Consider the following 12999-nt stretch of genomic DNA (forward strand, 5'->3'; position numbering starts at 1 on the left):
ATGCTTATTATTTTTAAGAACTGTCAAAATTTTTTCCAAAGTGGTTTTCGATTTTATACTCCACCAGTGGCATATGAACATTCCAACTGCTCCACATCTTTGCCAATACTTGGTATCATTGGTCTTTTAAATTTTAACAAGTTTAACGAGTGTATATTGGTATCTTTTGGCCTTTATTATCATTTCCTCAGTGATTAATAATGTTAAGCATATATTTATGTGTTTGGCAATTTGGACATCTCTTTTTTTTTTTTTGTCTGTTCAAATTATGGAGTTTATTGTCTCCTTATTATTAAATTGTAAAAGTTCTTTATAAATTCAGGATACAAATTTTTTTTTAGGTATCTGCTTTGTGAATATTTTCTCCTGTTAAGAGTTCTCACTCTTGATGCCATGGAACGACTAATGGTTCCTATAACCCATTTTTGAGGCATATTATATGGCTGGTAAAGCAAAAGGAAAAAAAGTTAACAATGCATTATTCCATAATTTAATTTTAAAGTATACATTATTCACTTATCAGCAGTGATTACCTTCTCCTCAGCCCAGGCTGTAAACTATGTACTTCACGGTCTGATTCTTCTCTGGAAAATAGTACTTTATAGTTAATGCACAGGGATTTTCTTGACACTAATATCCTTGCTATTTTAATGTCTAGTTTAACACACATGGACATGCACACACACATAAACACAAGCACACACAGAGTGCAATTAAATGACCCCAAACCATAACTGCCTGTTAGGTAAATTTGCTTTTCTTGTGGAAATACTTGCTTAACAACAGTCTTGCCATTAGCCCACAAAACAGGCACAAATATTTATTAGAAAAACAAAGTAGAATCAGCTCATCCCCAGCATGAGATGCTGAGCATCAAGGTTGAACTCAGAAGAGCTTTTACAACCAATTGATACAGCTCTGAAAATGGAGTTTTCCACTGGTAATGCTGAGAGACCCTTGAGTACAGAACTAAGCTCTGTGGTGATAAACATCTGACATTTTCATTTGCAAGTGTTCGTGTTTCATTTTAGATAATGTTCCCCCTATTTACTTCTTCAGCAGTAATGCATCAAATATCCTACAGTGTAATCTTTCTCTCAGCACTTATCAATGAACTATGAAATAGTATTAAATAGAATTAATTAGAAGTTTTAATGAATCATGTCTGTCCTCATTTATTATACAATGTAATTTTCAAGGAGTGATTAATTACCAGTTACAGATGAGTGAATGGTTAATGTAGTTTGTTAACCTTACTAAGGAGTGACTGTACACAGCAAGCTGCTTCTCCTCTGTTTATTAGCACGTGGCTTTGTACTACCATCAGTTTAAGCAACTGAAAAGGTTTTAGTGACTTTGCAGTTAATATGCACTGTCAGCTAATAATTTACCCCCTTATTTTCTTTCCTATACATCATATGAACATTGTTGAGATTGAGGGTTAGAATTTAGCTATCGTCATTTTGAAGTGTTTCTATATAGCTGCTAATGTGCCCATAGCCTGTCCATCTGAGCTGCATGATTATTTTAAGTAGATCCTATTTAATACAAGGTAGGTTGTTTGAAATGAGTCTCCCTGCGTATTTCCTTGAAGAATATACCAATTTACCACATTATTACTGTCATTATCTAAATAGTGTTAGCTGGTTGCCTTTCATTTTCAATTTTCTTACATGTGCCTTTCAGAAACTGAATAATGCCTCAGCTGACAAAAATACGGTGGCTAAATACAAAATACCTTTGTGGACAAGAAGTTACTGAGATGAGTGTATGGGAATGCCATAAGGGTCTTTGCTTTCCCAACAGACAGACTCACAAAAGACATGGCATCCTTGGGATGAATCACCATCTTAAAACATTCTAGTCTGTTTCTTCTTTAAAGGACTTTTTGCTATGGTTGTAGGAAGGTGGAAAACCCTCATGGCATGCCTCCCACAACACCACCTCCATTTGCTAGCTGAAGTGTAGAGATTCATTTTTGCTGTGCAAAGCAGACACTGGTGTTTTCTGTTTGGAATCTAAGTAAGTTTGGTAGTTCTCTGGAGGCCCAGCTTACTTCAGCTGGAAAAATAACAATACTTAACTTATATTTGTGTAATATTTAACTATGACTAAAAGATGTTAACTGACTTACCCAGCACCCCTCAAGCAGTGAATAGATGAGAAAAAGTCATTAATTTAATAGCTATTTGTTGAGCACCCAGTATGAGATGCCTACTGCTGTTTTGGGTAAGACAAAGCCCTTTTCTGGGACCTTAGATATCAGTATAGGATACAGAAAATAACCGAATGAAGAGAGTGGTTAGGTTCTGTGAAGAAAATTAAAAAGGAAAGAGGGTAGAGAGAAACGGGGCATGACGAAGGTTAGTTTAGAAAAAGTGGTCAGAGAAACTCTCCTTGAAGAAATATCGTATCGGAACAAAACTGACTGATAAAAGAGGCAGTTATAGGAAGAGAAATTCCAGGCAGAGAGAACAGCAAACCCAAAGGTCATGAGCCCTTTGGTGCATTTGAGGAAGATCAAGAGACCAATGTGAGTAGAGACAAAATGTAGCTAGAAAGAGATGATGTAGTAGCAATACACAGGTCAGAGATCTTCTAGTCTGTTCCCCTGGAGGTAATAGCAAAGATTTTGGATTTAAACTCGAGATTATGGGTTCTGAAAGGGCTTTTCTGATTCAATTCTGCCCAGAATTTTTTGGACATGAGAAATGGAAGACAGTGTTCTAGAACATCAGGTAGCATTTTAATCTTCATTTATCATTATAAGGAAGAAAAGTAGAAAAAAAGAATTTCCCCAAGAGCCTAGAATTTGAAGCTATTAATAAAATAGTATATTGGTAGTATCCTATCTTCATTAGAGAACTCAACTTCCAGACAAGCAATGCTCTTTGCAGTCAAGGACTATGTCTTATGCACTTTTTATTCTGTTCTACACACAAATCAATGTGTCATGTTTCCAATCAGTGCTCTCTGAAATGAACTGAATGGCCTGATACTTACTGCTCTGCCCAGCCCATGTCTGAAAAGTCCTGATAGAAGGGGCCATGGTATTTGAAATCACTGTAACAGAACAGAAGGATCCAGAAATCAGGACTCACTTAGCACTTGGCTTCACAGTATATACTATTGATTCAGGCATCCAATTTGTCTGTAGTGAGGTATTGCTAATCCCTGAAGCAAGTGTGTAATAATGCACTTATTTTGAAAGCATTTTCTTTGCTTAAATCTACACTTCCTCACCTACTTCCCTGAGTAAAATTGTGAGGATTCACAAATGTTAATTTTTAAAGGAGTGCTATGGAAAATCTATTCCTTCTACCACTCTCCACAGACTCTGAGAGGTGATGGGCTCAGATGAAGGAGCAACACCATTTTACGTCATAGCAATAGGATTCTGCTCAGGGATCTCAATACCATAAACTTTCAAGAGTCAAAAATTTTTATTAGGAAAATTTTTTTACTGATCCATTTTAAAGTGCACACCTTTATAATCAGAAAAGCAAATGTAAGAGAGGAAAAGAACTTTTCTCACTACTCTCTTAGGTTCAGTGACTGGGGCCTGCAGTGTTCATTACCTTGATGTGGTAATGGTTTCAAAGGTATATGTTTATGTCTACTCTATTCTGCTAATAGATTGGAAGGTAAATTTCAATGTAATAAGCACAATACATGAGCACAAACTTCTGTTGCCTAGTAGTTGACATAACTAAAAGGGAAGAAAAAAATTTTAATTACAAGATACTATGCAAGTGCTAAACTGTATGGTACATTATATAAACATATATTAAGTTCTCAGAAGAAACAGAAGTTAGAATGAAAGTTTGAAGAGAAAGTTTGCTGGTCAGTTCATAATTTAATTTTTGATAGACTTTACTTTTTAGAGCAGTTTTGGTTTACAGAGGAATTGAGCAGAAAAGTAAAGAGTTCCCACATACCCCGTGTTCTCCCCAACACACACAACCTCCTCCACTATCAGTATCTGACACCAGAATGAGACATTTGTTACCACTCTGGTGAACCAACCAGATGACCCCAGAGTTCATAATTTACATTAGGGTTCACTCTTGATGATGTCCATTCTGTGGGTCTGGACAGACGTACAATGGCATGTCTCCACTATGTTGTCCTCTGGAATAGTGTCACTGCCTTAAACCTTCTTCGTGTTCTGCCTGTTTATCCCTCCTTCCCTCCAACCCCTTGCAACCACGATCTTTTTACTCTCTCCATGTGGATCTACTTTTTCAACTCTAAATTTTCTGGAGTTTACAGATCAAGTATTTCTATGAACACTTAGCATTCAATTTGAAGTGTGTTTTAAGAGTGCAATACAAATCAGATTTTAAAGACTTAGCATGAAAAAAAATGTAAAGCGTCTCAATTTTTCGTATTGATTACATGTTGAAATAATAACACTTTGGCTATATGGAATGAAATAAAATATGTCCTTGAAGTTAATTTTATTTATTTATTGTTACATTTTTAATGTGGCTACAACATTTTTAAAAAGTATATGTGGCTTACATTATATGACTGGACAGTGTTCCTTTGGACTTATGACAGCTGAACTCCAGAAATATCATTAACTAGATCAAGCCTTTCCCAGACATTATAAGTAAACTACCTTCCACTCTATTTCATTAAGTTAATATTGATAAAAAATTTAAGAAATGTGCCTGAATGAATATGAATCACTACTGACTAAGATTAAATCATCATAGGTTGATATGTGGATTTAGTAAAGCAATATAGGGGAGTTACACATTTTAACCATTAACATATACCTTAAGTCCCCATTTTTATGTGATACCATGGGTCTTATAACCACATGGCCCGATTTTGCCCATAAACATCACCCCTCACATTCCCCTCAGCTCTTTAGTGTATACCTTTCTCCACATGGGCCTTTGATCTAAAAACAAATGCTAGATTTTCTGGGAAAAAAAAAAAAAAAGGAAGGAGGCAGGTAGAACTAGTTGTTTTTTTTTTTTTATCCTGAGTTGACAGCCTTTTCCCTTCTTTCTACTGATCATATATTAAATATGAAATCATAAGGAAAGAGGGAGAAGAAAGCACCTCAGAGGGTTTTTGGAGAGAGAACAAGTGGAAGGTTATACACCTGCACTCTCTCCTTTTCTTAGCTCTTAGATTCACTGATGCTCAAAGGGGGAAATAGCACTTAAAAGTGCTGTATTGGTACTCATGCTCAATCCACAAGTCCCCTCTCTTATTTGTGCTTCTGCAATGCTGGGAGGTGGAGGGAGAAGCAGGAACAGAGTCTTTAAAAGTGTTCTTTTCATGCTCACTCAACTCTCTCAGTTCTTAGATCCCACATATGTCATGCGGAAGGACATGAAAACCTTCGACTGAATTCTGAATGGCACGTTATCGTTTCTGCTTCAGCACACATTCTTAGAACAGCTTGGTTTTGGTCTCTTAAGTTAGATGATTTTCATTAGATATTTGGATTTATCTACAGTAAAGTAACAAGAGCATTTGTAAGTAGGTGCCGGGGTATGGCTGTCCATAAATAAGGAGCTAGGATGTGTATCTCACAGTTTTTAAAAGAGCTAAGAGGGATGTGTGACAAGTATTTAATATCTAATGCCTCCTTTCCTATCTGAGTGGAAGGATGGCATGGTATTCTTTACTTGCAAGTTCTATTTTAAAGAAATTAAAGATCTGAAGAATTGTAAAGAGCATTTGAAGAATGAACTGAAGGCACCTCTGATTTTAAAGTTCTGTCAAATTGAGAAGTCACTTCCTGTCTGTCCAGCACACCATGTTCATTCTCACTTCACAATGGCTCCTTCTGTCTGGAATCCTCTTCCTGGTGCATGTCTATGACTTGTCATCCACTCCTCTTCATCCTTCACATTTCAAATGAAATGCCATTTTCTCATAAAGGCTGGGTATAGTAAAGTATAAAGTCAAAATTAAAATAATGATTGGAATTCTTATTTCTTAAAACCAATGAAAGCAGTAAGATGCTGGGCGAAAGTAATAAGTTTAATCATCTATAAATTCCCTGACCTTCAGGGTAACTTGAAGGTACCCCTTTATTACACTTGCAAATTACCCTACACTTCTTCATAGCACACAGCACAATTATAATTATCTGTTCAATATCTGTCTCAGTGACCAGACTACAGATAAAAAGCAAAGAGGCTGTCAACTCAGAATAAAAATAAGCTTCATGAGGGAAAATGTTGTTCTGGACTTTATTCCCAACACCCAGCCTAGTTCCTGGCATATAGTAGGCACTGAATAAAGATTTATTGAGTGAATTAATAAATAAATGCAAGAATGAAGAGGCTGTACTTCATGTTCATAAGTAATGCTTTACCAGAAAGGACATTTTGGGAAATAGACCACAAGCCCATACATACAGAATGATAGAAATCAATGAATAGACCATCTCACTCACTTTTCAGTATAAAGTGCTTCAGTATCCAAAGTCTGTACTTGTTCCTTAACCAACTGCTGACCTGTGGTATTGTAAATGAGCTAGATCGTCGTCTGTATAGCAAAGTGTAATAAACAAAACTCTATAAAGTTAATAAATCAGTTGTGTGAGGGTATGTATATGTGTTTAGGATATACTATTAACATCAAAAGGAAAAAAGAAGCAGCAGTGATTAAAAGCAGTTGATACTGGGGAGTAGATCTCAGGGTGCTTCAAAGCGACTTTCTTTGGAAGTTCTTTTGTATTATTTTTAACCATATTTTATATTTTATTAAAAAACCCAAAATCTCTCCTTATCAATTTTCTAATAACTCAGACTCAATAATCAGTCACTTACTACCCACTTAGTATTTGTTGCTTTATGATACTAAATTTCAGATTTTCCACACTAAATTACAAGGTTCTTGAGACCCCACATTCACAGCATACACATCTTTATACTCCTCATGATATATATTGCAACATGTTCTACATAGTATATAATAATATCTGTTGATTGATTAATGAATATTGAAAGTTACCATTTTTTTAATTGAGTTATAGTCAGTTTACAATGTTGTGTCAATTTCCAGTGTAGAGCACAATTTTTCGGGTATATGTGAACATACATATTTTCACTGTCACATTCCCTTTTGCTGTGAGCTACCACAAGATCTTGTATATATTTCCCTGTGCTATACAGTATAATCTTGTTTATCTATTCTATACATGCCTGTCAATATCTACAAATTTTGATCTCCCAGTCTGTCCATTTTTAAGTCAAACGAGTCATGTTTCTAATTTAATTTTCATTTATTTTTCACACTCCCTAAAGAAACTCATTTTTGCAAACAACCTCACAACTCTGGGTATAATCATAGCTATTTTCCAAGTAAATGTATTTGTAAAAGCATATCATGAAGACAGAGGAGTTAATATGTGACTTTCCATATAGGAACACCGAAACATGTTGCTGTTCCAGGCCAGCAACATGATGACATTTACAGGTGAACATCTGATGACCCTACATGACAGCCCAATGTCAGCAATAATAATAATAACAACAACAACAACAATCCTATAGAACTTCTGAGGACATTGCAATGATTATGCATGAAATGGTTTACTTGAGAATAGTATAAAGTCAAAATTAAAATAATGATTGGGGTTCTTACAAATTTTTAACACTAGTAAAGCAGCAAAAGACTGGGAGAAAGTAATGAAGTTTTTTTATAATTGAAGTATAGTCAATTTACAGTGTGTTAATTTCTGGTGTACAGCATAGTGATTCAGTTATACGTGTATATTCCTTTTCATATTCTTTTTCATTATAGGCTATTACAAGGTATTGAATATAGTTCCCTGTGCTATACAGTAGGACCTTGTTGTTTATCTATTCTGTATGTAGTAGTCTGTATCTACTAATCCCAAACTCCTAATTTATCCCTCCTCCCTTTCCCCTTTGATAACCATAAGTTTGTTTTTTATGTTTGTGAGTCTATTTCTGTTCTGTAAATAAGTTCATTTGTATTTTATTTTAGATTCCACATATAAGTGATATCATATGATATTTGTCTTTCTCTGACTTACTTCACTTAGTATGTTAACTTCTAGGTCCATCCATGTTGCTGCAAATGGCATTATTTTATTCTTTTTTATGACTGAATAGTATTCTGGTGTGTGTGTGTGTACGTGTACATGTGTACCACAACTTCTTTATCCAGTCATCTGTTGATGGATATTTAGGTTGCTTCCATGTCTTGGTTATTGTATATAGTGCTGCTATGAACATTGGAGTAGGTGTATCTTCTCAAATTAGAGTTTTCTCCAGATACATGCCCAGGAGTGGGATTACTGGGTCATAGGGTAGGTCTATTTTTAGTTTTTTAAGGACTCTCCATACTGTTTTCAATAGTGGCTGTACCAAATTACATTCCCACCAACAGTGTTGGAGGTTCCCTTTTCTCCATACCCTCCCCAGCATTTAAGTGATGAAGTTTTAATCATCTGTAAATCCAGAGAAATGTCTCTATGGTCATACTATTTGTTGCCTTTTAGAATTATAGTATAATACAATCATACAATCCCATGGTTGAAGAACCAGAAATGGTCATTTTTCCAATTTCCCATCCAGTGCATCTTAACTTTTTTGCTAAAACAGTCCAATAAATAGTCATCCTGCATGGTTAAACATTCTCTCTGAAAGAGATTAATGTTAATTCTAAAATGTTGTAAGTTTTGGAAATTTTTCCCTTATACTGAGGTAAAAAAAAAAATCTCTATGTAAAACTTCAATGGGTTGGTATGACCCATTAAGGCCATCCAGAATGAATCCAACACTCATTTCCTGTTAGATATTTATAGACATTTGAAGAGTGGTTTTTGCACTTCTGTGTCTTCTCTTTCCTCTTCAACTAGACAGGATGTGAATCTCCTCCCAGTACTGGAGCCTCCCCTTAGAAACCACATCTACTTGTTTGTATTCCTTAAGTTACTGCTGCATTTCTGTCTCCAGGGATCTCTCTTACTTTGGGTTAAATTTTAGAGAGAAACATAGAAAGACCTGGAAAATCAAATATACAGGTCCTAGTAATAGAAGGAAGTGTATTAGAAATCTAAACATTTGTTCTGGGAAGGAAGTCCCAATATGAGGCCATAGTTTCCAAGGTCAAGTGTTTGGAACAAACCCAAGAAAACTTTTACCGTTCATCCACCCACTAGTATGTCTGGAGGAGGGAGTTAAATTTTAAGTCCTACATCATAGCAGCTCTGAATCACTCTCCAGAATTGTGGATATAGGACCTCTAGCAGCAGGAGGCAGAACAGACCGGCTCTGTTTACACTTCTTTTTCTTAGTCTTTGCCATTTTAATAGCTTAATTGTTGCTGCCCTTATTGCAAGACTTAGTTCTGAGGTACCGTGTAGCCTTGCTCATTTTTATTCTACATGGATGCAACTATTGACCTTCAGTGTCTGTTCTCCAGACTTTGATAGCCAGTGACCTTGTCAGAAACATCACCTCTGCCCCCTGTCTGACATTTTTGCAAATGCATTGGGCCCGGGGTCTTCTTAATAAGTTTTCTTTCCATTATTTCATTAATAGCTGGATTTCATTACACTACTCTTTTCACTTCAAGGCAAAGGGATTTCTCATCAAAATAAGAACAATATTTTGAGTGCTCGTAGAAAACTGAGCTTAAGAGTTCTATGAAATTACATTTTTTTTTTTTTTTACTCAGCTCATATCATCATTATTCTTACCCTGAAGGTAATCAGTGTGAAAACTGTCAAAAATCTTCACTTTTGCAGTTTCCAGCCTTCCAAAATTATGGTCTTCCATTCAAGACATCTGAAAGCAAGGGATTCAAATTTAGTACCTTCTAGCTTTAGAAAATGCAAAGGATTATATGGAAAAACTCAGTTGTTCCTTGGACTTCCATTTCTTATTCTGTTGGAAGCATCTCAGCTATCCTCTCAAAATTCAAAGCTTACAGGTCATTAAAATGGGTAAGAAAGAAGATGTGAGCATTCATAGAAAACTTGGGCTAAACCAAAAGTGGAAGTCAAATTGAAAAGTGACATTGATGTCTTTCTTGCTATGACTAAATTAAGCTCTAAAATTTTATTATTCCCAAGTCACCGTCTATGTTCACATCCATTTTATTACAGCCACATTCTAGGTAATTGTCAAATTCCAACTTGGCTTAATTTCTAAGTTGCCAGGGAGTTACATGAAATTTCAACCTAACACCAGGTACTTGGGAAAGGCAGAGCTATCTTTGCCTGTGATAAGGAGAAAAGTGTGGAGAAAAACTTAGACAAACTTCTGCACTACTGCCCTGCTTAGTATTGTGACAGCAAACAGTGATGACCATCAAGAACATCAACACAAATCTTAGATCTGTTTCTCAGAATGTTCCTTCAAAAGTCTGCACCCATTTTACTGGGGAAGCTTATTTAAAAAAAAAAAAAAAGTAAATGTCTTGTGTCTCTTCAGATAAAAAAACAACAACAAAACCCAAAACCTTCAAATGTATGACATCATGCAAAATTTCACCGTGAAATCCTAGTCTTACAGGTCCCTTTATAGACCTGGTCATCTACTACATCTTTCCTTCTATATATTTAATTTTCAATATTTCAGGAAATGATTTATCCCCACTCTCCTCACATACACGTTTCAAATCCCCACACAGGCTGCTATGCAGATAACAATGTAGATGTCAATGGCTTCCCTTAAAAGATCTCAAAATGCAATCTATCAAAAGGCACATGCCCTGGGTTTTAGAGAGGGTGTTTCACTTCATGCTGATGAAATTGTATACTGTAATTCCTGACCCAGATTAGCATCACAAAGTCTATAATGTATTCCTTCCTACTCTCATCTTCTGCACGTTCAAGTATTTTCCACTTACTTCACAATCTCCAATCCACTCCCTTTCCATTGCATCTTATTGTTGTTTGCTTCTTTCTGTTTCTTGAAAATAAAAAGAACAATTGTTGATTGAAGTAATAAAGCTCCCATAAAATAGAGACATCCTAACTGATCTTCACCATCAGCATTACAATTCTGACTTGTGATTCAACCCTACTGCTTAAGAGTCACTTCTATCAGTTTCTAAGTTAGCGTAATTCAGCATTTGAGTTCACAGGAAGTTATAAAATACCCAGAAGAACTTAACATCTATACATCTGTATGGTGCCTGAAATGATGCTTTTGCAGACTGATCAAAAAGAACGAAACCTTACCACTTCCTCAAGCCCCAGTCATCCTACCCTGCAACTCAAAGTCTGCCCTGCATGTAAGCAGTGAAGTCAGAATTTGCTCAAAAATGTCTGCCCACAAACCTGACACCCCTTTAGAGGCATTCCTTGGAGTTAAGACATTATCGCAATTTATTCAGGTTTCTTTTACATTGCAAATAAAGAGAGGAGATGGCTCAGAAGGGCACATGTTAGCATGCTATCAGATTAGCTTGTTGTCATCTTGAGATGGAGGAAGTGAGGCAGTGGACTGGCTGATTTTAATAGGGTACCAAAGCACAGAACATGGTTTATAAACTCTGAAGAAATGGACACTTATAAATTCCCAACACATCTAGCGTATCATTGGTCTTTATTTGTTGAACAATACTGGGTGCAGAGAGCACCAAAAAGCAAACTGAAATTATTTAATGTGTCTGCCAAGGCTGGCTCTTCTGACCTTGGCTTCCTCTGCTTGGTGACCTTTGACCTCAGCTTACTGCCTGTTTCTGTGTTGGTTATTGTCTTCACATTTCCTCCTTGTGTTCTATGTGGGTGAGTTTAAATCTCCTAAAGTTTGGTTTCTGACCATCTTATCCTGGAGATAAGGAAAGAAGAGCAGATATTAGCCTTGGTGTGCTTGGGACAGTGGTGGTAGGAAGGAGAGAGTTCTGGAAATATTATTTATGATCCTCTCACCTTGAAAAAAGGAAGTAAAAATCACTCACAATAAGCTTAGGTTTAGATATTGAGAGGTTTTGATTTAGTGTGTATGGTACTTAATAGAGGCAAAAATAATTTTGTTCAGATCAGTACACTGCAATTTGGCATTTTTTTTTTAAATCTAGTACTATTTAATCTTTACTGCTTAATCTTTTAATAGTCAATCTAATATGATTTAATTAAGTTAAAGCAGATGGTCCATTAACGAAGTGCCAACTCTTTACATGGGCCTTAGGAATTAATAAACCAATAAAAGGAAGCGTCATTGTCAGTGCGCCAATGGGCAGCCAATTGTGTTCTGATTGGAGGAGTAAGGTATGGGTGCAGAAGGAGAGAGGAAAGAAGGATGTTATTTAACATTAAGCAAGGACTACATCTCATATCAGGGGATGAAAGGAACTGCTATAGGCAGCAAGTCCTTCTCAGAGGATGTGCTGAGACCCCACTAACCCATTTGTCTTTATATTTTTGTTTGGTTGGTTGTTTTGTTTTTGCAAGTATTGTAAGAGTTTAATTTTCTTTAGTGATAGTTTTATTTTTTCAAGGTTTATTGAGGTATAATTGACAAATAAAAATTGTAAATATTTAAGATGTGCAGTGTAATGGTTTGATATATACTGTTAAATGATTATAATCAAGTTAACACATCCATCAATTCACATAGGTACCTTTTTTGATGTGATAACAGTTATGATGTACTGTCTCAGCAAATTTCAATTATACAATACAGTAGTATCAACTACAGTCACCATGTGATACATTAGATCCTCAGATCTTACTCAGTTTACAACTGAAATTTGTACCCTTTTAACGTCTATCCTGCCCCTGGCAACTGGAATGCAATGTTTGTTTTTATCTGTATGGCTTAATTTACTTAGCATAATGCCCTACAGGTTTCTCCATGTTGTTGCAAATGGCAGGATTTCCTTCTTTTTTAAAGAATAATTATCTGTCTGTCATCTATCTATCACATTTTCTTTATCCATTCATCCACTAACCAAAACTTAGATTATTTCCATACCTTGGCTGCTGTGAATAATGCTGCAATAAACATGGGAGTGCAGATACCTCTTTGAGATAATGATTTG

General features: G+C 35.8%; 1 long non-coding RNA gene across 1 annotated transcript; it reads right to left on the minus strand.

Annotated features, from left to right (window-relative positions):
* Nucleotides 1-4462: 4462 nt before the first annotated feature.
* LOC116152677 (uncharacterized) lies at nt 4463-11961 on the minus strand. The gene is made up of 4 exons (XR_010382710.1): nt 11649-11961; nt 10861-10922; nt 9707-9794; nt 4463-5908 (listed from the first exon to the last, which is right to left on the minus strand). It is a non-coding gene; the product is annotated as an uncharacterized LOC116152677 (long non-coding RNA).
* Between the last annotated feature and the right edge of the window lie 1038 nt (nt 11962-12999).

The sequence above is a fragment of the Camelus dromedarius genome, chromosome 10 (assembly GCF_036321535.1).
Source record: "Camelus dromedarius isolate mCamDro1 chromosome 10, mCamDro1.pat, whole genome shotgun sequence".
Classification (NCBI taxonomy): Eukaryota; Metazoa; Chordata; class Mammalia; order Artiodactyla; family Camelidae; genus Camelus; species Camelus dromedarius.